This window comes from Mercenaria mercenaria, chromosome 17 (assembly GCF_021730395.1).
Source record: "Mercenaria mercenaria strain notata chromosome 17, MADL_Memer_1, whole genome shotgun sequence".
Lineage (NCBI taxonomy): Eukaryota > Metazoa > Mollusca > Bivalvia > Venerida > Veneridae > Mercenaria > Mercenaria mercenaria.
Window position 1 is genome coordinate 30,045,672 of NC_069377.1, and position 26,138 is coordinate 30,071,809.

General features: G+C 31.6%; 1 protein-coding gene across 2 annotated transcripts in view; it reads right to left on the reverse strand.

Annotated features, from left to right (window-relative positions):
- Positions 1-26,138, reverse strand: part of LOC128550396 (uncharacterized) — an 84,808-nt gene that overhangs the window by 32,718 nt on the left and 25,952 nt on the right. The window contains exon 1 of one of the 2 annotated variants that reach the window (XM_053529369.1): positions 15,213-15,335. The exons of the other annotated variant lie outside the window; for it this stretch is intronic. The gene's annotated coding sequence lies outside the window, so the exon portion shown is untranslated. Of the gene's footprint in view, positions 1-15,212; positions 15,336-26,138 lie in introns of those variants that run through there. 2 annotated transcript variants of the gene reach the window in all.

Genomic DNA, 26,138 nt, shown 5'->3' on the forward strand with positions numbered 1-26,138 from the left:
ATTTAAACTTCCCACAAGTACAAGTTTATCACATCATTTAAGAGAGCGGTGCATATAATTGGTCCTCCTATCTTCAAATTTAAACGAAAATAATCAATGATGCTTACTGCATGTTAGAATAGCAACAAATCGCAGTTCGACTGATAGCATAAATTCGTGCATTGTCAGAAAAGTTGAAGAATGGCATGCATAAATTAAGGGGAAACGGGGAAATTTTTTGATATATGGACGAAGCCTACATTCTAAATCTTTTTTTTTTTTTTTTTTTTGGTCATGGACTTACATTTATTCCTTTGCGTCATCACTGAATATTTGCTGCCTATTTTTATCAGTTTGTGTGTTTAAATTACAACCTTGCAAACACGTGAAACGGTTGTAAGACATTAATCGAAACAAAACAAAAGCTGTGGCGGGCGTATGTTTTACTGAATTCACACAAACGGCCTTAATATATATATTTTAATGATTTCGAGCGCTCGGGATATGGCTTCGTGCTCATGACATAAGATATCGAGCGCAAGAGATAATATGTCGAGCGCTCGAGATAAGATGTCGTGCGCATGTGATAAGATGTCGATCGCTCGAAATATGATGTCGGGAGCTCGAGATAAGATGTCGATAGCTCGAGATAAGATATCATGCGCACGAGATAAGATGTCGTGCATACGACATAATTTAATCTTAGAAAAAATAAATGTATGTCCTAAACATACTACCGTACAATCTACAGTTTTGGGGATTTTTGTATTTTTGTTTCAAATATTAGCGAATTATACGTGTATATAACGGACATTTTATACACAGAAATCACTTCCATGTCACTCTTTTCTTGATGTTGAATACTGATATAAATTTATTGATTTATTTCTTAATCACCACGAAATAATACAATAACAAAATACTTTCATCATCTGTACAAATTATTTATGACTTGACAATCAAACCGCATAAAGCATATCTTTGAAAAGTGAAAATGTAACACTTCATCCGAACAGGCGAAACCAGCCTAAGCTACATCTTGAAATCTGTTGTAATTATTTAAACACAAAGCAGAAGGCTTCCAAAAACATAAACTATGTTTCAAAGACCTAGTCGGCTTAGTGCTTCAAATAAATGTCAATAATATGAAATTTATATTAATATATAAATAGTATGTGAAATGACCGCAATGAATAGAGAGAAGTAACACCATCAACATATAACGCAAGACAAATGGCTTATAAAACGGTTCGGATGTGAAGAAATTCTAAAATAAGGACACCATCTTACCAAAGTCATTACCCTTTGCAAAGGAAACTGGAGTTTTGTACGTTTATGGGCATTGGCATACCGATCTCACACCTATCCTTTTTTCAACTTGTAAGAAGATAAATAAAATGATTCCTCTTTCGGGTAAGTACAGTGATGAAAAATACCTCAGCAAAGCAATGAGTTTTAAGTTTAAAATCAAGTGAATGAGACTTTGATATCACCGTAGAAGGGTGAAAATTATAAAACAAAACTGCTTGAGTGTTAAAACAGAATATATAATCATGAAAAGAAAGAGTTATATGTATAATACGATCATGTAGGAATGTTCTTCTGTTAATAGGTTTCTAGACGACATTTTTAGTGTAAAGAATTTCGTTGCATACATCACACCAGAGATATATAAATATAAAGCTATGCTTTCGTGACAACTCGCTTGATTTCCTATGATAAATTTCTATTAAATATTTTGCAAAGGGATGGTAACCATTTCCAGGAGCTTATAGTAATGTTACGCGTGCTGTGTTGTGCATTTATAGTAGTGGCTTGACATAAGCAATTTCCTGTCCACATCTTCGCTAATAGAATAAATTGCATTGCTGCATGCAAGAGCAAATATGGCATTTCTTTGTTTTGTATATGTCGTATACATATGAATATAGAACTTGGGATGGTAACAAAAATAGTATAGGTAAATAACAGATTTGAAAAGCATTGCCTTTTCTGCAATCTGAAATATGATGTTTTCCAGTAATAAGGGACTTTTCATATCAAACCATATGAAGTTCAAGGCTAAGTTGTTCGAAACTTCCCGGCGATTAAGTTAATGGTTCATTAACTTTTAGGGTTATATTTAGGCATTTAAGAGGAGATAGAAAAACAAAGTTATAAGTTAAGGATTGTGAACAATACAACGTCCTTACAATAAAACCAAAACATTATACTAGTGTTTCCTACAACAACTAATATTTTGATTAAAATTTCATTTCGAACAAGTGAATCCAGGTTAACAAATACATAAAAAGGAAAGTTATTATTAGATCAATTCTTTTTTTTTTTAATTTGTAACTAATTTTAAGTTTGAAATGCGCAATATCAATATAAGTCAAACAGTCCAGATTCTAGACAAACCTTATTTATGTATTTCATGATATTGGTCCATTCTTTGATGACACACTTTTGAAAACCTTTATGAGCATATCGGGTTGTCAGATAATATAACTCTGCATTTCCTCCCTGATCTGAGTTAGATAACGTATCGATATCTGTCTTATCTTCTCGATTTCGATTTAACACATAATATGAGAATAGCTCCAGACATGGATACTCTTTTCTAATTGGATTTTCGGATATCAATTTGAATGTGGTATTAATGGCACAATAACGCCCATAGTATACTTCTTCTTTTGGTAAATCCTTTTATTAAGAAAGAAGATAATTTTGTGTTATATAACTATTGTACTCGTAACAATAGCGAAGATGTGTTGTCGACAGAACCTTAATTTGATAGAGGCAAATCGCTTATTGGAAATGATATATTTTCTGAAGAAATCAAATCGACGGACGTTTAGTTAAGTTTTGTAAAACAGCTGTCCTTGAAAACATTTTATTTAAGTTGGATAATCGTAAAAGTTACCATATGGACGTATTTAATGGATGAAAATAAGCAGTAATTCAATATCACGACGTGATATGCATTTACTAGGGAATACTCGCTGTAAATAATGGTAGAACTCGTGGGTAAACGTTTTTGCCTTATATACGTACGAACAGTGCTATTGTTTATTCATATATGTATATACTGGCAACAAGTTATGTCTAAACAAGGAATATTATCATCGACATACAGATCAGCTCACGCGGAAAACCCACTTTCCGTTTTTCCTCGAAGGAAAAATCTTGCATAGCGAGGAATTCCTCCGAGTACTGCCTAATTCTGACTGGGAGTACCGACTGTTATAGTTTTATTACTTTAGCGGAATTTCGTCGAGTCACTCCGAGAAATTACTTGACGGAACTCCGTAATACAGGTAACACTATAATGATTTCCGGTATTTTATGGCCACTCCGCGCAACTCCGAGTCTGTAATAAGCAATAAATCGGTCATTTCGAGTGCCGCGAGATGATTTGACGAAACTTCGAGTCAGTATTTACATGGACGGATTGTTTTTTATATAATTAGCTTGTTCTTTTATTTGAATGTATGAAACTGTTGTGAATTTTGATACTGAAATAGTTTTCGACCATGCGAATTAGATTAAGACGTATATTAATGTATAATAAACTAAATTATTAATCATACAAAATTAAACAAACTTTCAAATCACCGCCGTTAAAGGCAAGTGATTTATTAAATTTTTATATTAAATAAGTCCTGACTTTGCGAATTAAATTTAGGAAAACAGTCGTGAAGTAATTTATGCACTTAATTTAGAATAATTTATAAATAGATAAACTTTAAAATAACACCGGCTAAAAGTAATTGTTTAGTATGATATTGAAATACATGCGAATTAGATTTAGAAGTAAATTTATGTAGAACGGACTAAATTATTAATCATATATAATTAAACGAATTTCCAAATGAGAGCCGTTTAAGGAAACTGCTTTGTTAAATTTTGATATAGAAATAATTTCTGACTTTGCGAATTTGATTTAGAAATCAAGTCATGAAAATGCACTAAATTATGAATAATTTATAACTAGATAAATTTTAAAAATACGCCCGCTAGAAATGTAAATTGTTAAGTATTAAGAATTACATAAAACTAAACAAAATTTCAAATAACTGCCGTTAAAAAATAGTGATTTGTTAAATATTATATTGAAATAGTTTCTGACAGTGCAAATTAGATTTAGAAATAAATTGATGTAAAATGGACTAAATTAGAAATTATGTAAGACTAGATAAACGTTAAGATAATGGCTGTGAAAGAAAAGTGACCTTTATTAATTAATGAAAATTATAGGAGAAATGATTAATTTTCATCATGAAAATGGCCTTTCTTTAATTAATTCATTTGGAAGGAATTATCAATACGATAAAAAAAATACTACAGCCGTATCCACTCAAACAGTGATAAAATATCATAAGTAAACAGAAAAAAATGGTTTATTTTAAAGTAGGATAAAATACTACAGTATTATTTTTATTTAGAAATACTGTGTTATTTCGCCTATCACTATGTAAAATATAATCACCCTACTCCTATTAATCTGAAATCTGTCCTCGAAGTTACTCTAAGGCCCATTTAAATTTGTATAGGTAATTAATTATTCGTCTCGGAGTCACTTGAAGGAATTCCGTCAACTGACTCGAAACAAAAGAAAGCAATAAAGGTGTGTATTCCGCTAATTGGATTTCTTCTCGAATCACTTCGAGGATTTCCTTCGAGTGACTTCGCATAAATCCTCGGAGTCAGATAGCGAAATTCCTTGACGGAAAATGGCTGACTCGAAGAAACTTCGAGTCGGAGCCTTGGTACTCGTTTTGGCCATCCTCCGAGGATCGAGTAGAATTGGTTTTCCGCGTGAGCTGATCTGTATTAATTATGAAACTCTTGATAAGTTTTCCTTGTTTCAAATTGTAATGTCTACAGATTCCTCTGCTCATAAAACAGGTTAAAACTATGAAGGATTGCCTTTCTTTTGCTATGTCTTTTTTTTTTTTTGAATTTAGGTTATCAAAATATTTTTAAAGAGCTAAGCTACTTTAAATTTGTATTGAAGTTTTATTGCAAATAATATCTGCAAAACGTAACTTGTTACTTTTACAAAAAACAAGTAATTCATTCTTTCAAATTTTATATGTTATGCTGACTTGATTTGTTTAACATAAATATATAATTATATAAAAAAAAACAACTGACCGAGTTTTATCAAGGTTCTCATAATATTATGCAAATACGTGTATAATCAAATAAACAAAGTTTTATTTGATAAAATGTTTACATATTAATACGCTTTTCACAAAACCATAGAAATAAGATTTAAAATAGGATACACCTTTTTCAAACTCTAATATAATAAGTTGATTTTTTATCCTAAACTACAAAGGAAACTTGTGTTATTCGTGAAAAAACAAAAACAAGAGAGAGAGATAAAAACATTTCATTTCAAATTAAATTCGAAATCTTAACTTATTGCTGGATTGTAACTCATTAACAATATTGACTATTAAACATTTATTAAACTTTATAGATTGAACTTACACTTGATATAAATAGCTAAGAAATTTTGTCAAACTTTCACCTTTGTTGATAATCCACTGCTGAATCAACTGTAAGGATATTTTATTCTCAGCGTACACTGTGTCTGTCATCCGACTTTATCACTGTGTTTCCTGCTCTGAAGTAGTTTAGTTATACACTGTCGTGTCTATTAAAAATCCAATATATTTCACTATACAGTCTTCAGCGTCTGTCTAACAAACGAATTTTAAATAGAACATGTTGTGTCTTATAGACCATTTTACAGTCTTCAATAGCAGTTGCTCTCTTGATTTCAGTTTCAATCTCTGTTGACTTACATTTACATTTTAATTTATTATGTATTGATTATGTAATTTGTTTGTTGCATTGCATATTACTTCATATTGCGTATTAATATTCACCTGTGTTTACAAACGGGCACATTGATACTTGAAAAAAGTCTTTGTAGCTATAATGAGAAATTTTGTGCAATGAGGAAATATTTTGTTACGCTTTGCAAATATGTATAGACAGCGTTTATTAAAAAAACTAGGCAATTGATATTTCCCTAAGTAAATATCAAAGCAATTTTGTCTTCATAACTCACTTCAAACATTCTGTTTGTATTCTTGTTATTAGCCGTAGGAGAAATGTTATCAACAACCTTAGATAGACAGATTTATTTCGGTAAGGAATGCACATACATAGACATTTAACAACATGTATAGTAAATACAACATAATACATACATGAACTTATAAATAGCCATGACAGGCACACCATCGCCAAGGATTATATACAAAAAAGAGAAAACTCTTATTTCCATTGTCACAGTGGTCCTTTGTGTTTGGTGGCATGACATAGAGAGGCATAACATAGTTTAAAGAGTTATGTGGCTAGTTGGAAACTGCACAACTATATCAAAATGTAAAATGCGAGCTTAAGTTAAAAGATTTGCTATACCAAAAGCCATCTAAATATTTATAAAAACACATAAAAGTAATTATGCTAAACTATCTAGTAAAAATTATTTACTAATGATTTTAAAACAAGTGATTTCTCAGTCTGTGCTATACTATTAGGCAACTTATTCCATAGGGAAATACCAGAAAAGAAGGATTTAAAGTCAAAACCTTTGACCTTAGGAACAGCAAAAGCCCCTTTGTGTCTTAACCTTGTTCTATTTGAATGCAGAGTATCCTGGGGTGGGGTGGGGGGGATAAGATGGTCTCCCTTGTAGTCCGGTTTATTTTTAAAAACATGACACAGACTAATCTGGTCTACACATTTGTTGACGAGTAAACAGTTGGAAGATTTAAAGTGTTCTGGGCCAATGTGCGACCTAGCATCAAGGTCCAGAACAAACCTCATCAATTTGTTCTGTGTTGTTTGGAGCTTGCATTTAAGTAACTGAGTCTGACCATGATACTTTATAGAACAGGCGTAATCAAAATGACACTGGATTAGGGCAATGGCAAGAAGTTTCTTGTTGCGTTTGGTAATGTAACGTTTCTTCCGATATAGATATTTTAATCTTGCGTTAGCCTTTTTTAACACGGAATGAGCCATGGAATCGAAAGATAGGATCTGATCAATAGATGCACCATGATATAACAGCAGAAATTGGTTCAATAGTTGTACAGTTACATTCGAGTTTGATCGTATACTATGTTTAGAACCAAATAAGATATTATCTTCCAACCAACTTGTCTTGACTGATAAGATGCAGGTCATCTTTCAAGGATTATTCTACAGATGACTTACATTTACCTGAAACAAGTATGCCAGAATCATCTGCATATAACATATGACATAGATTAAAAATAAAAGCGGGCCTATAGACCCCAGTGAAACTCCACATGAGATGGGAGCAGTAAAGAATGAGTACCTTGTAAAATGTTTGTTGCATTACATATTAGTTCATATTGCTTATCAATATTCACCTATGTTTGCAAAACGTGCGCATTAAACGTAGAAAGAAATGTTAAGGTAACATTGTAAAGGAGGTAAATGATATTTGAAACTTTGTCGTCGAACTGTCTCCAAGTTCCTACAGCTTAAATAAACGAATGGAATCGTATTATAACAACTGTTGAAATGTAAAGATATTTGAAAGACGTCAAGACATTGTAGCTGCACTATAACAGAACCAATCGTCAATAATTTTGAAATTGTAATATACTGAGTATCGTTACGCTGTTTGTTTAAAAATAATATTAGAATACTTATAATTGTGGTGCAAAATGCAGTTTATTTACAAACAGTGAATAAATAAGATATCCTTTTCCTAATAAAACATCATTGTCACAATATAGAGAATGTAATTAGGAGCTACAATTATAGCAAGAAACCTGATAATATGACTGTGAACAAAGTAAGCACAAGTAACATTAGGACATACTTTTCAATCACTATAAAAACATGCAAAAATTCACGTTTTATGACAAGATTTACAAATATATAAAACAAGCTAGAATCTCATAATGCAAACAGGCCAAATTGTAGAAGACGGTTAGATTGTGAGCTAGTTCAGGACAGGTAATGAAAGATTTAGACCTGACTACGCTCACTAACACCGACTTAAAATGAACTTTTGTAAAAATGAAAATTAAATGGAATCCAAAGAGCTGGAAATACCGCTTTTATCCCATAGGTAAGCGAATGTATTCATTGCATGAAAAAAAAAATGCACCAGAAGCGAACTTTCGAATAAGATCTTTAGTGTTGAGAAGCAGCTTTGAAGGCTGAACATCTGATTTTAATTTGTTCTCGATATATCAACTATTCAACTATAAACATATATGTATGTTTAATCAAAGTGAGACACACGTGTGAGTTTAAACAACAATTTGCGTGCCTTCATTAGTTAAAGTTAAACAGGTTTTGAACATGTTCTGCATCTAAAATGATAAAGTAAAAAAGTGGGTAACAACATGTCGCCCAACACGACATAAACGAAAATGTTGCAGGCTCGGTTTGATTGAGCCTGTTCATGGACGGTAGTTGAAATGTAAGTTACCGTCCAAGCCCATACTACAAATTTAAGTACACTGAGAAGAGGCAACTTGAAAAACCTTTAAGACAGATGGTGTTCATAAGATGGAGACAAAATTTCTGTATCAATTGTTTTAACATCACGTTGAAGGATATAAAAATACTTAAAAATAAAACTCGAAATTTGAATCAGACTGAACTTGTTATATATATTTCAAAGCACATCCTATAACTTGTAACAGTAGACTATTATTTCACCAATTATCTGCATGATCAATTTTCTAGAATGAAGATGCTCTTGACTTGCAAAATGATATTGTAATCCATTCGAACAGCAAGTGTGTTAATAGTTATGTGCTTATATTGCTACATTTTTAGAAGGTTTTTTTTTTTCCAAATATAAATTTAGGATCATGGAATTTTTCATGACTGAAAATACACGACAACATTAACTGTAACACATCTCATAGCTGAAATGCTATTCCACGGATTAAATATTTCGCTGTTATTCGTGTATACAAATACACACGGCATTATTTCCATTTGGAGTGCTGTAGGGGCGACTACGTGCTTTGAATGTAGTTTTACCGAGTGGAGATCTGTCCTTGTTTTTTTTTCGTCGAACTTTAAAGGCAAGCGTTCAACAGGAATAGTAACATTTTACAAATCAGCCACCTAGAACTAAACATGAATGTATAGATATGTGGAGTGTTATGAAAAAGAAAAACATAAACGAATAATTTGCGAAAGCAGAATTTTGGCATTTATAAATTTGTTTTAATCATTTCAGTCGTCAAAGAATGTTATAAAGCAATGGGGCTTTAATAAAACCATTAAACTTATTATTCTTCTTCGGCAATTATGAATACTGTACAAAATATTATAAATTTATATTTAGTCAATCTTCAGATAAAACAGCATCCCTGTTTTTTGTCTGTAAAGTCGCAGGTTTGACTAGATGAAAAATGGGCTCAAATTACAAATATCACCTTTTTTCTAAAGTCATTACCAGCAGCTGAAAATTAGTAATTATCCCCTCTGATATTATTGACAAAGAGATTATTTTCTTGTTAAACTTGTAACTATCTTTTATAAGAATGACACCATTTATAATCTAATGATTTTCAAAAGCTATCATCATCAATCAGACAACATGAAACTGTCATCTGTTTCCATACTAGAAGTGCCAAAGATTTGAGAAAGGTGAAGATCAGGTCACCATAGTAAAACGGATCTTGAAGCTTTTAACCGTCCCGTTTTTTAACCGTCTTTGGATATTACAAACAACTGAGAAAACCTGCTTTTATCATTGTTTGAAATATTTTTCTTGTTTTGAGGTAAATTTCTCATTTTGGAATAAAAGTTTATCTTAAAATGGTGAAGATCTTGAACAAACATAAATATCTACAAAGCAAATGTGAGTTTGTTTGTTTGTTTGTGTTTGGTTTAGCGTAGTTTTTACAAGAGTATCTTAGCTATGTAAAGACGGGCAGTTGATATTACAAGTTTTCCTGATTAAAGAACTAAATGGTCTCCACAAGTCACTGTCAACCTCTACGTGAATCAGGGGTGTAGGACTAATAATACCAGACATAACGCCTTTTATCAAAATGTCACGGATAACATACGCCTCGCCCGGGAATCGCACTCATATGACCGGCGATCCGTAGATCTGCGCTCTCCCTATTGAGCTAAGCGGGCAGGCTTTAGTAAGATTTTGGTTTATGTTGCTTTCTTAATGCAGTACCGATAAACAAAATGCACGTTCAGCTTGACACCTATTTAATAGCTTGAATAAAAAGCAAATCTTACTCGTTCTAGCAGGTGCTCGACATATACTTTCAATATTCATAGGAGGTACATATAACGGTATATGATACATGTACTTGGTTTAAACAATATTTTATTCAACAAATAGCATGTGATTACAATATATGTTACAAAAGCAAGGGATCGAGTAGTAAGCTAATAAGCTTTTTAAGAAACCCTTTCCCGATACATATACTTGTCTTAACGTCTCCCGAAGCATGACTTTGCATGTTCCTGTTAAACTTTCTGTCTCGTACGGGACACAATACATAAAATACTTTGTTATTTCTATCATTTAACGGCATCATGAAAATTCATGTTAAGAAGACAGATAATGTACCTTACAATGTTGCTCAGATAAAACTATTGTTTCAGCATCTGTTTACTCACATGAAAATTTTAAAAGTAAATCAAGGGAAGGAATGTTTTGTAAACAGAAGAAAGGCTTGATTTGTTTCTAACCTATAGATGGATGTAGTCACTTGGAGCGTCTGTTATGACTTTGTTTGCCTTGTGTACGCAAGTAAGGCTCAAAAAGATTTTCCCATTTGAGTATCTACAAGTAAATCTAGGATAACTTAAACCCTGTGGTACTGTGGAATTATATTCAATTTGATGAATCTTCAATTTGTATAAAATCTTTTAAATTATGCGATGATTTACATTTACGTCCTTTTACTGTCACTGTGGTAATCTTAGCCCATTCAATTTCTTGTCTTATGTTTGCAAAGTCAGTACCTAATCGGAAGGAACTGCTAATGATTTCTATCAATCACCATACTTTAGTATACATTAACTTACCTTGTATATAAATTTCAATCTAAAAATGTTATGCAAATTTGCATGTATTAACTCATGATTGACACATTGTTTATTGTAATACAATTATATAACATCTAGTCCAGCTACCGACTAGATAATTGCTTTAAAAGGTTTTTGTTTATATAGTTTTTTTTATAATTACTACCTAATGTACTACCTAGGTATAATTAGTCTAATCTCTGACTACCGATGTTTTGGAAAGAAAAGGGACATTACTTCTGTATAAATAACACTCCATTTTATAGAATTTGCATAGGTATAGCTTCATGTGTGTTCAACAATTATACATGGAGTCCTGACATAGCCTTTATGGCTTATGTAAACTAAGTTTATGTACTTACTACATAAATATAACATGTAGTAGCAACTATAACAGTTTTCCATGTTTCTCGTATAATACTAATCGAATTTATGTAATCAATTTGCTGCTATTTTACTTGTTAAAAAACGTATTTTGTTACATGAACTCTCAACCTATGTAATGTTGAGCGCAGTGCATATTTTCTAAAAAAAATGTTTTTTGACGATATTTTTTGTTTCGTGTATCATTTAAAGACGAATCATTTAGATCTTTTGACTGCATAACATAAACACACACAAGACATAACTTTGACAGGTATTAATTTGAAATTTAAAATTTAATACATGTTTCGAGAAAAAATTGTTTCATTAACAAAAGAAATTGCATTGTATAGCCAGCTGTATTCACGTTTGTAAATTAAAGACCACTACACAACCACTGTCGATTTCCTCCAGAATTATATGTATTACACAGCTGTATTCACGTTTGTAAATTAAAGACCACTACACTGTGTAGTAATCTTCATCTATTAATAGTTTTCTAGACGACAACCTTTAGTGTAAAAAATTTTGTTGCATATATCACACTGAAGAGGTAGAATCAAGGAGCTACGCTTTCGTGACAAATTCGTTTGATTTCCTATATGATAAACTTCTATTAAACATTTTGCAAAGGAATTGGTAACCATTTCCAGGAACTTCTAGTAATGTTAAGCGTGCTGTGGTATGCATCTATATTGGTGGCTGGACATAAGCAATTTCCTGGCCGCATCTTCTCTAATGGAATAAATTGAATTGCTGCATGCAAGAGGAAATACGATATTTCTTTGTTTCGTATACGAATATAGAACTTGGGATGGTAACGAGAATAGAACACGTAAACAATAGATTTGAAAAGCATTGACTTTTCTGCAATCTGAAATGTGATGTTTTTTTTTTTCAAAAATAAAGGACTTTTTCAAAATAAATTGCTTTCATATCATACCATATGAAGCTCAGGTCTCCAAATGTATGAATCAAGTTAGTCTTGAATCTGGGCCATTTGACCTATACTGATAATGCCCATTTTAAACTTAGAATTAGTTACAAGTTCAAAAAAAAAGTTGATCAAATAAATTTTAAGTCATGTTTTCAAAACTGAAATTGATGTAGCCCCAGATTAAATGGGTTAATAATATATTTCTCAAGTCTTTGTTCATTCCTGCAAGATCAGATTCTGCGAACAGGGACCTTTCTCTATCCCTAAAGTCAAAGGTTTTTGTGTAAAAACATTTGCTTTTGTGCAACTAAGGACGATCAGTAAATTGAGAAATTTTAAAAAATCGGTGAACTAGGTTGATATTGTATTATACATTTTTTCTTCATAATATAGAACCAGATTCGAAGCCCCTGAATTAATTTAAATGTAATCTTATTAAAATTTTTGTCTTTCAATTTTTAGCTCAATATGTCTCTCTATGTCAAGTCAACTAGATTTTTCCGAATCAAAATGGAGATTAGAAATTCATTTCTCGTTTCTATATGCTTTATGAGATTATGTAGTTGATATTGAAACTTATTATGCATATATATTTTTAAGATTCATATTCATCAAAATTGATTCATTAATTTTTATTTATTCCTTTATTAACACTAAAGGATGCTACAATAGGAACACGAGCCTACTAATAAAAGGAAGACGGCAATGCACCGAGTCAGAAATGGCAGTGGCAAAACACCAATGATGAGTTTAAACTAGTTGATTGGCACATAGAATTATTCTCCAACAGGTGAATGCATTACAGTGAAATAAACACTTGAATGCAGTGTTAACACAATTATGGCCATAAGACAAAATTTCACAATCTTTGGTTTAAACAGTGTGAACCTAAATTATTAAAACATTTTCTCCGAATTTCTTGTCAAGACGATGACCACTGGTGACATATGACCTATTTCGGAAAATAAGCAGTCGCATATTTTGTTTTGCCCAGAAACAAGGAAGCTGTCCCCATTTTCCAAATTTTATTGCTGTTTGCTCCATAAAAATCGTAAAATTTGACATCAAGAATAGTTTTGGCCATTGTTTTGATTACGTATTTTGTTTCTTTTTTTTCTCAATAAAAGAACTCACAGCGTAATTTCTTTGTGAAATTTTGTCATTTTTAACAGAAAGTGTGGCTTTATAAATTTTTATCAGCGGTGTCAGCAGAAGAACGTACTGAAGGGCCTTTGATGTCTTTCAACCAGTCAAACAGTTTGTAGCAAATCAAGTTGGAATTGTTATGATATATATATGGTACCTGGGACAAAGTTAGAATCTATGAGTAAAGAGATTCATGAAACTCATTTTTAAGTATTTTAATTATTCTGTTACAATTTGAGCTTAGCAAAAGTAAGACAGATTTGTCAATTTCATAAAAGTTATAATGTTAGATAATTACGATAAACATAAATATCATAGAGATGAACGATATGCCTTAAAGAACTGCCCGAGTGTGTACCTCAAAATGATTATTTGTTTTTATTTCCTTTCCACTGATGACAAATATATATATAAAAAATCTTTTTGTGCATATCGGTAACTCATAAAAGATTAGTCTGACAGTGTATTTGATCTTTCCCTGACTGTAATTCTTGGTCTCATTTATATTTATAATTATAAGGTTTAGATATCTGTCTTATATTCCCGTTTAAGCACATACGAGAACTTTAGACCTCTCTTACATTTTTTGAAATTGGATTTGCGGAAACAAATTTGAATGTGATATTAATGACACCAGGACGCCCCTGGTATTCTTTCCAGCGATCTATAAATTTCAGTTCATCCGAAGCTTGTTCATCATCTTCATTTTGTGAATCGTGTTTTTTCTTTTTTAATATTTTCTAGAAGTGTACTTTGTGTTATATAACTATAATAACAAAGACAGAGGCGAACCGATTATTGGGAATGATATATCATGAAGATAAATATCGACGGATAATAGGTGATAACATATCTAGATGTATTGTTAAACTATTATACATGAGTATTTCACGGATGAAAACATGCAGTAAATCAATATCATCAAGGGATATGCATGTATCAGGTAAAGACATGTTGTTTATGTTAAGAGAACTTATTGGTCAAACCTTTGTCTAGATATAGATCTATGTACAAATGAAGTATTATTTATTCATATATGTAATTTTGGAAATAAAAAGTATTTCAATAAGACATGCAATCATCGAAAATTTTAATTATGAAACTCTTGTGTCAAATTGTAATGCCTCCAGATTCCTTTTCTCATAAAACCATTCCATTAGACATTTGAAGGACTACATTTTCTATAGCTAGGAATCTAAATTCAGATTTAATGTTACTACAACTACTTAGTAACTTCGTTTTTATTTTATACATCAAACGTAAAAGGCTACTTCAGAAACAGGTAAAACCTAATCTAAGATATTATGCGTCTGTAGAACTGCGGTCTTAAAGATAATGATATATATAAATATATTTATTTAAAAAAATTCTATTAACCAAGATATATCAAGGTTCATATAACATTACCCAGAAATAATCTACCTGGCTAGTTTTATTAAAAAAAACAGAAAGTGTTTCCGTATTGAAACGTTTTTTACATAACCGTGGAAACAATGTACATCTGTTCCAGTGCAATAAACTGGTTCCTTTATCTTAAATTACAGAGAAAACATAAGTTTTACGTCAAATAGAAAGGGGAAAGCAATATTTTATGTTATTTTAAATTAAGTTTAGAACGTGAACTCATTGCTATATTATAACCATTAACAATATTTACTATTAAACATTTATTAAACGTAATTAATTTAATTTAAACATTGAAGAAATTTAAATAAATTTTCACCTTTGATTAAAATCCTGTGCTGAATGTTGTGTATTTATATTTCATCCTCAGCGTACACTGTATCCGTCATCCGACGTTATCAATGTGTGTTCTCCTCTTAAATATTCTAGTTATACACTGTCGTTTCTACGAAAAATCCAATATATTTCCCTCGACAAGCTTTCAGTGGCGTTCATAAAGTCTGTCTAACAAACGGATTTCAAATGAAATAATCTGTTGGCAAAACCTACATTGAACATCATAGAGACCATTTTACAGTCTTCAAAACAATTTCTGTCTTGTTTGTTATTTATTGCATTGGCAGCTTCAACCTCCATTCACTTGCCTTCATATCTTTATTAAATTTTGTATGAGTTTGATGGCATGATTATTAATTCTGAATTAGAAAAGAAAAATAGAGATAGAAAGTAACAACCAAGTGTAAGACAGAAGCAACACAAGGAAGATTTAAGAATAGCCCCTTGCGGTAAATACAGAAGAACATTTTGACGGCAACACCGACTTCATTGTTTAGATTGCCATTACTTTTTTAACTGATACCGTATTTATACAAGAAAAGTCATCAGTAAATAGATTCGAACGTAAATGCGACTCCGAGTGCTTGGTCAAATGCATAAATGCAAAAAGTGAAATGACTCTTTTTGGCACAAGTTTTGGTATGATTTGGTGTAACCATTAGATGAACTATATATATGCTTAAGTCGCTGTCCATTTTCTCTTACATTGATTATTTTAGGAAGCGAAAATATACATTTTAATAGGAATTATATGTCGTAAAAGTCATATAATCTATATCTAAGAGTCCTTCGTGACGAAAAACTATCAATGACGAAAAATCAAAACTTTAATCGACATTCTATAATCGTTCAAAAAGAAACTTAAAAAAAACTTAGTTGTTTCTACTATAGTTTCAAAAAGTTACAATCTTTAGAGAAAGTTGAGATTTTACGCCAGGAATGGTATTAAAGCAGTATATATTTCTTATTCATGCTGTTTTCATTCCTACGAACAAACCATAGCTGTAACATATCAGCAATAATAAATACCATTTGTCTATTTGAACCGATGTCTTTGGGCTTTAGTTTTATTGATTGAGTCATACCACGTAGATACTGAAGTAGATTTTGAAACAAACAAAAAACACCAGAATCTATGAATGCTTTTTTCAGGTAATTAAACAGTCCCGAAGTGTGTTTGCTCTCACAAGTTTTATTTGTCAAATTTATGATTAATATTGCCTTTCTTTATTAAATATGCAAGTATAGACGAATTCCAATATCAAGCGTTCCGTAGAAAGCAGAACCAGCCTTAAATACTGGTAAGAAATTGTTAGCTTTATAACATATTTAGGCAGAGTTATTTCAGTCATTCTACTTTATAATTTTGGTGTTATTTGAGTTTCATACTGGCCAGCTACTTAGGATTTAAAAGATTTTTATAGTTTGAATTATATCTCCGAGATTATAATATGATTATGTTCTTTAAGCTATGAAATATCAATGAAATTGGCAGGAGCTGAAATAATCTGGAATGTTTCACGGCATCCTCAGATCAATCTTTAATACTGTAAGAAATGAGATCACGTACTTTATATGAATGTTTAGAATTAATGCAATTTCTTTGAACAGAAATGTCTGTTTAATATTAAGATTCAAACTATTTAGACTGAGAGAGTAATTCTGGAAAAATCCAAACTTAATGAAACCACAATGAAACCACACTAATAGCATATTCTTGAAATCTTTACAGAAACATAGAATAAGAATATGCAGTCTTTTCTCTATAAAAATTAGAATACCAGCCATCTGTATTAAGCAGCCAGTCTAAGGAGTGGCACAATATCTTCTTAGGGCAGGTGGACAGAAGAATGATACTTTAAGATTTCAAAGTAAGTTGACTGACTGCTTAAGGCAAATGGCTGCTTAATACAGATAACTGCTGAGGCAGATTCAATTGTATATAAATGATTGCAATATATAATCATTTCAACAAACAGAGAACTTCAAGAAGGAAGACGTAACACAAATAATATGTCGAATTCTAAAACAGAGAAAACCCTACATAATGGCACGTATTAAAGAAAATATTGTTGTACATTACTGATGATATAAAAATATTTACATATCCGTCGTCACTTGTCTTGCGCTTACAGGAACAATTTAACAATTATCTGTTTGTGCAATGAGGAAATATTTTTGACGCTTTGCAAATACATAGACAGTGTTTATTAAAAACAAGGCAATTGATATTTCCCTAAGTAAATATCAAAGCAATATTGTCTTCATAAGTCACTTCAAACATTCCGTCTGTACCAGGTTTGTATGGTTTTATTAGCCATAGGAGCGGTATTATCAACAACCGTTATTAATTACGTTGTAAAATGCTTGTTGCATTGCATATTAGTTTAATGTTGTCTATTGATAGTCACATGCGCTTGCTAAACGTGAGCATTATACAAAGGAATGTGCACCTTTAATAGAGAGCAAAGGGCACTTAGCAATATGTAGTCGACCTGTCTAATGAATACTGTCATTAATCAGTGCAGAAAGCAGTTTTAATAGTAGAGAACATGTACCTACTATTTAAATAAGCGAATGAAATCATATTATCACAAGTAGTGAAATATAATGATACTTAAGAAACGTCAAGACTCTGTTGCTAGAATTAGCAATTTTCACTGCAACAAGCTCAATGGCCAGCAATGTTGAAATTGGTACACAGTGGGTATCATTAAAGTCTTTTCTTTTTACAAAGTCTTTGAACAATAATAAGTGTGGTATAAAGAATACAGAATATTACAAACAACAAATATTCCTTAGAAATCATTATTTTCAAAATATTTTAGAGAAAGTAAGAGACAAATTATCTGCAAACAAGAATTTAGGAGCTACAAAAGCAACATTAACTGTAAGACATTACTTAGCTGAAAATGTTCTTCCAAACACTAGCTCTTTCGATGTTGTACGTGGATACATTAACACACACCCATATGTCCATGTGGAGAGCTGTATAGGCGGTTGCGTTATTAGAATTTTTTTTCCTATTGGAGTTCTGTCCTTGTATTTTTATTTTCTCGAATCTAAAACCCATCACAACCTAGTGACCTACTATTTCCTTTCACATGAATTTCGTGCAAATCATTCTGATAATACTGTTATAATACAGATATTCTACAAGATAACAGGTGGCCAATTGAGGCTCCCTAAATTAATGTGTTTTCACAACTTCATCTGCAAAAATATTCAGTCAATATAGTTTTAAAAACACAGAATAATAATTATCTTATACTGTAAAAACAAAGTATGGTCTAAAACTTAATACATCAAGAATTGTGCATACAACTAAATTAATTCAATAATATATTTAGACATTAAACACATTATCTTGGCCTTATATATGTCACTGTCAATTTGTATTTAGATACTTGTTATTTCTCAATATTTTCATGCAAAGCATATATAACTACCATGATCATGGAAATACAATGTGAAAATAGTACTGTTATTTTATGGCGCCCTTTTAGACCGATGAAAGTAAAGGCAAACGTTCAGAAGAACAATAACATTAAATGAAAGCAGCCACTTAACCCTTATCATGCTGGAAACGACTGATTTCGCCTTTGCGAACAGTGCAGATCATGACCAGCCTGCACGTTCGTGCACTCTGATCATGATCTACACTGCTCGCCATTCAGTCAGTATCTTTTTGATAAGCACCCCTTTTAACAGCTCATGGTAATATCCAAATTGAAAGATGGACAAGTTCATTATGGAAATTTAACAGGGTAAGGGTTAACATCAAACAGTATATATGGACGTGTACATCATAGACAATTAAAGACAAATATAATGACGAATAATTTGCGATAGTAAGAATTCAACATTAATGGAGTTATCCTTCAACTGTCAAAGAAAACTTTATGTCAAAGGAGCTTTTGGTAAAAGCTTTAAACTTATTCTGCTTCTTTCGGCATTTATAAATAGAGCATGATCTAATGTAAAACAAATCATATTTTGATATTTAGTTAAGCTTCAGATACAACATCAGCCATGTTTTTCTTCTGTAAAGTAGCAGGTTTAACTAGGTGAAAATGTGGTCAAATTACAAATATCACGATTTTTTTTATAATAGTCATTACCAACTGGCAATTAGCTGTTATCCTCACTGATATTAATGAGGAAGAGATTGTTTTCGTGTTAAACATGTAATGATCTTTTATGAAAATGACACCATTTATAACCTATTGACTTTCAAAAGCTATCTTCTTCATCATTTTTCCATACCAGAAGTGCCAAAGATTTTAGAAAGGGAAAGAAAAGGTCTCCATAGTAAACCGGATCTTGTAGGTTTAGATATCTCGTTTTCTTTACCACTCTTCTGAAATGACACACTATTGCAAAGAGCCTGACTTTATTATCAATTAAAATTGCATTTTTATTTTAAATGTGTTTTTATTTCGGATGATTCATATTTTGTAATAAATCGTCCAAATAAATATATCAGAATTTGAAGTAACGCAATTGTTTACAAGATAGGGATTGGCTAATCTTGGTATTGAAATCAAGTACATGTATCGACAAACATTATGCAGTTAGCACTTTATTCGCTATAATGAAAGGTAAATTAATTTATTCGTTTGGAATTGAATCGTCATATCATTTTGATCCTCTTAGTAGGTATATTATGATAACTGTACTATACATTTACTTGACTTATAGTCTCCTTTTACACAACAAAACGGTTTACAATTTTTCGACTTTTTGCTAAAACCTCTGCCTGATAAGTACCACGATAATTCATAAAATATTACAATGAAAATGATGTTCATTCTGTTGTTTTATAACAGCGTGAAGATATTTACTAAAAAGGGATAAATTTTGCATTCTACAATGTCGTTCAGGTAAGGCACTTGTTGTTCCAACTTCCGTCTACTTGCACAAAAATCTTTAATGTAAAGCAAAACAAGAATAAGACGGTTTTTTTAAAAAAGAAGAGCTCCAGAAGGTAAGTTAGGTTTAATCACTTCGAACTACTGTTTGTTTCTAATTATACGTCATTCTTATTTTCAAAACTGAGATAACATGAAAAAGAAATCCATAGCTTTTAACGAAATGAAATATGGTTCTGTTTGCCGTGCGTACGCATCAAACTCTCACTTACATTTTATCACTGGAGTATCTACAACTACATCTAGGAAAACTGAATTCCCGTGGTACTGTAGCATGATATTAATGTATCATTATTCTTTACTTTGCATAAAAGCTTTCAAGCAACGCGATGATTTTCTTTTAAGTCATATTTCAGTTCTGATTTCAGGCATATCCAGTTCAACTATCCTATTTATTTTTCTATCTCGTACTCAGAGGAGTGCTTATGAAGTTGCATGTTCTAACATAGGCGTAGGATATGATTTGCCCCCTGCCCCTAATTTCCAGAGAGAGAGAAATCAGAATAACAGTAAATGTAGGGAGGAAAACTATTTCGACAGCGGTTGCAGCATTTAGATGTAGAATTTTATGGCGATGTCTATTGGCAATTATAGAGGAAAGTGTACCATGTGGTAATTTCACAAGGAAATATAAGATTAAAAGTTTATATCAGACGCAAACCTAAGGCGAACAGAATAAAATACGTGAAACAAGGAAACTGCAGTGTCAGTACGGATCAACTTCCTTCAAAATGATTTGTTACAAAACATTTTTAAATTAATACAATACAACGCGAATTTGTTTCAAGTGTTTTCTTAAGTTTTCTTTTTATCTTACTAAATTCTATAAATCCAATTTGATTTAGACATTAATGATATAAATGCTAATATATTTCCTTGAATAAGTAATGAGCTTTCTTTGATTCCCATTATTTTGCATTCAGTCACAAAAATACAAAGGCGCAGATGTGTACTTGACAGACAAATTACTTGACACAGGCGAACTGATTATTGCCAAGGAAATGATATATTAAATAGAAGACAATTACAGGATAATATGTAATGATATACCTTTTGTTCATATAGAGGGAAATGAACACAATGCAGTTGTAAATCATATTGAATAAAGAAGATAAGACAGTATTGCGGCCAACCCTCACGCTGTATATGCTGAAACATAACATAGTCTGATTTTAAAGTGGTCGATCATAATTTGAACATACTGTATTGTCATGATAGTTTTTTTTTTGTATCTTATTAATGGTTCAAAATAAACCAAGGTATAAAATCATCCAAATATCAAACGTCAATATCTTTTTATTCATTCAGCCTTTTTCCTAACGGTATTGCTCATAGATCTTTTTCTTGCAAAATGTCGCAAACAAAAACAATAGTAAAATCAATGTATGATTTAGGAAGAATCATGGCCTGTTTGTTTAACTAAGTATCCATACATAATAGTTAAAGTCTGTTCCAACCACTCTTCATATGTTACCATTAAAACGAGAAAATTGTAGATAATGTTAAGTTTATTAATAAATTACAATTATTTTAAAGAGAAACCAGGGTTTTTATGTTAGTATGGATGCTTGTCTAAGTAAATAAAATGCCTGCCAAACATAACTTGCTAATTCGTATAATATTTTGCTGTCTTGCTTTCTTAAATAGTAATGAACTATTACATATATGGAATATAACATATTTTTCCAGTACTACGAACTGAGGTACCGAGACACAGTCAAATTAATAATAACATGTTCTGAGCACTTTGCAACAAGTAAATGTTTAACTGAATGAATTATATTATATAGATGGCATTTTTTCACATACAGGGAAACAGAATGCAACAACAACATACGTGTGCTTAATACGTAATGCAGTTAACAAATATTACGGAACATAAATTATAATAATTATATTTTATTTAAAGTTTAATTTTCATTTGAAATTTCAAATCAATCCGTGTTTGCAAATATACATTCTTTGCATCTTTTATTTTTAATTGAAATTAATGAGACAAATATATTGACTGAAGTAATAAAGTGCAGAAATAATGTATCGATTATGATGTGCTGAATTGTGCAATTGTAATATGTGTCATACATCTTACTTAAAGGATCGTTTTCCAGATTTTGTTAGTACTAAAACACTTTGGAATCTTCACAATAACACTATAAACTTACTAACGTTTGTGCTGCACAATCAGAGGAGTACTGTTGATCTAGAAACACATTCTACATGCCGACGGGCAGACTGTCGAGCCCGTCAGTACATTTGGCCTTTAAGTGTGACCTTGACCTTAGACCTAGGGACCTGGTTCTTGCGCATATGACACTCCATCTTATAATGGTGAACACCTGCTGAGTTACATCAAAATCCCACCATGCATGAAAAAGAAATGCTCCGGACAAACTTCAATTTGACATTTTCACCTACAACTGTGACTTTTACCTTTGGGATAGGAACATCTGGTTTGCGCATGACACTCCTTGTCATTGAGGTTAACATTCATGTCAAAGATAAACAAGATTGGTCCATGCATGTTAAAGTTATGGTCCGGACAAGACGCCCGGACGCACGCACGTCGGACGGACGCACGCACGCACATACAACGACCCGCCAAAAGTGACGACTATATCGAGCTCACCGCAAGCGGGACTGACAATAAAATCAATAACTGTTGATATTCCGGTGTAAAATATTATTTATGTGCTTGTTTATAAATTAATTAATCCAGTTTAGCTTCAGACTTAATTCTCCCCAACGACAAGACAATCCGAGGCATAAGTGCATTGCTTTCGAGCGCTCAGTGAACTTATGATAATATACCATCACGTCTACTAGTATATAAAAGCAGGTAAACAACTGAAGTAAAAGTAATTATTAACACTTAATCGTCAGTCCTAATTACGTTTACCTATACGTAGCATCAAAACAAACGCGGGCAAACGTCAGACAAATAACTAAATCACCAGCAGGAGATAAATTAGGTTCTAGTGTGTGCTAATTAAGTACAACCTAAGATGTTATTCGAATGTTGTTATAAATATCAGCATATATATTGATATCCTCTTGCTGCTGATAAATAGGTAAACGTAAAGTATAATACGATTCAAACTAACATTTAAAAACTATTTATTAAGTTTTCATACACAATACCGTACTTTTTATGAGAAGAGGAAAAACACTTTCGCGAGGTCAAAAACAAAAGAAATCCATATCATTTAAGAAGACTAATGTAATCAGTTAAAACAATGTGCAAAACAAAATGATTGATTTTCATTAATCTGATTGCAACATTGCTTTGTCAGATTTATGTATTTTCCACAGCTTCGATCAATCTCAATTTAGCCTTCTAGAGATTAAATGACAGTAATCAGAATTTGAAATTATGTAATAAACTTTTTTCTCTAAAAGAACATCACTCTTTTAAATGAAATACTAAATGATTGAACAATAATGAAACAGTGTAAAAGACAATAAATCAAATTAGCGTTACTAATTATTTAGGCTCGATAACTACAGAATTTGCCGTCGTTTACAAAAAGAAAAAACAACAAAAAAAAAAAGATTTGCATTTTTTGTTATTTCAAACTGAAATTTAACAACTGAAAACATGTTGATGAAATTGCAATTTCTACGTCACAACCAGTACTCTGAATCTGCAGTTCGTACCAAATTGAAACTAGCCACAACAATGAAACAATGAAGAATGTTCTCCCTTGCAAATAAGAAGTTCATCAGAAAATAGCGATAAGAATGATAACAATAATTAAAAGAAAAGTAAGCACATGACCTGGGATAACACATTATAGCACGATATATGCACACAGGAATGATATTATGATTTCAATATATCAATATTATCTTAAAATATATAAAATATATATATCATATATCACAAAAAAATGTTCAGGTGATTTTGTTTGAATTCAATATATCAATCATATTGAAAATAAAACATGTACATGTATATGGGCGGCGGTTACCGCCAAAATTAGTAAATATACAATCCATTCATAAACAAGTTAGTCAGTGCATTGCATTTCAATGCCATCTAGTCTAAAACTCCATCCCGTCCAATATACATTCAACGCATTGTATCTTGAAACCATTTAATATAAAACTTCATTCCATCCATTTTAACATGGAACGATGCATTGAAAAACTTGTTGCTATGCACCGTAATATGAAACCATCCAACCAAACATGATACCATGCAGCTCAATGTGAAGACATTTAACACGAGTACGTGCAGTGTAAGATGAAATGATTTATTACAACTTGACACTGTCTATTGCATATTGAAACCGCTTTGTGTAATTCAGAGCGGTGTAGTAAAACTTGATGCCATGCAGTCCGATGTGAAGACGTTTAACGCAACATGAGTTCGTGCAGTGTTAAATGAAACGATTCATTAAAATGTGGCGCCGTCTAATGCATATTGAAACCATGTTGTGTGATTTGAAGCGGCTTATGAAAATTGGATTCCATGCAGCCAAATGTGAAGCCGTTCAACGAAATACGAGCGCGACCTGTTATAAATATAGTTTCTGGATCAGTTATACATAAAAATATCTTGAAATTTGTCCTGAAACCAACCGTGTGGTAAAATTCTAACAGTTACTTTTAAACAATTCCTGCGATTTATCTGATTATTAAAAGGGGCCTTCCTTTCGTGAAACATCTTTCTTCTTAGTTTAAGTTTTTTTCAGAAGTATGCTTTGTCAGAGTTGCATGTACTCCATTATACAACGTTTTGTAATCTTTTTTTTTTTTGTTTGTTTTGGGAGTGGGGGTGGGGATGGTGACCGTAAGATCTTTTTTTCCATTTTTAAACAATATTTCGTGTCAGTTGGAAAGTCAGTTTCCTGGATTTCATACGACCTGTTAGGGGATTTGTGAACCGAGCGAACGTAGCAGATTCTTGTGGAGAAAAAGTTAATAGACATTTACGGATTAAGTCTACGTGGACTGTGGACACCTAAGGCGATAGATTTTTCAAGGGGACCGTCTCAACATAGTTTAATTATATTATGCGAGATATGAAAAAGAGTTTATAACGGCAATAGGGTTTGAGTTATTATATCATCACTATGTGGTAGGTGATATAAATTTGGATGTGCCTGTTTTAGCTCAACTTTTCGAAGAAAAAGTAGAGCTATTGCACTCGCTCCGGCGTCGGCTTCGGCGTCGGCGTCTTCGTTGGGTTAAAAATTTTGATAAAGTCAAATATCTCTGTTACTGTCAAAGCTATTGACTTGAAACTTAAAATATTTATTTACTATCAAAGTCTACACAAGGAAGAACAATCCCCATAACTCTGATTGAATTTTTACAGAATTATGCCCCTTTTTAATTTAGCATTTTTGGTTATAGTTTTTGATAAAGTCAAATATCTCTGTTACTATCAAAGCTATTGACTTGAAACTTATAATAGCTATTTACTATCGAAGTCTACACCAGGAGAAATAATCCCCATAACTCTGATTGAATTTTGATAGAATTATGCCCCTTTTAACTTAGAATTTTTGGTTAAAGTTTGTGATAAAGTCAAATATCTCTGTTACTATCAAAGCTATTGACTTGAAACTTAAAATACTTATTTACTATCGAAGTCTACACAAGGAAGAACAATTCTCATAACTCTGATTTGAATTTTTACAAAATTATGCCCCTTTTTAATTAAGAATTTTCTGATAAATTTTATTATAAAGTCAAATATCTCTGTTACTATCAAAGCTACTGACTTGAAACTTAAAATAATTATTTACTATCGAAGTCTACACCAGTAAAAACATTCTGCGTTACTCTGATTTGAATTTTGATAGAATTATGCCCCTTTTTAACTTAGAATTTCTGGTTAAAATTTTTGATAAGGTCAAATATTCTGTTACTATCAAAGCTATTGACTTGAAACTTAAAATATTTATTTACTATGGAAGTCTACACAAGGAAAATCAATTCCCATAACTCTGATTTGAATTTTTACAGAATTA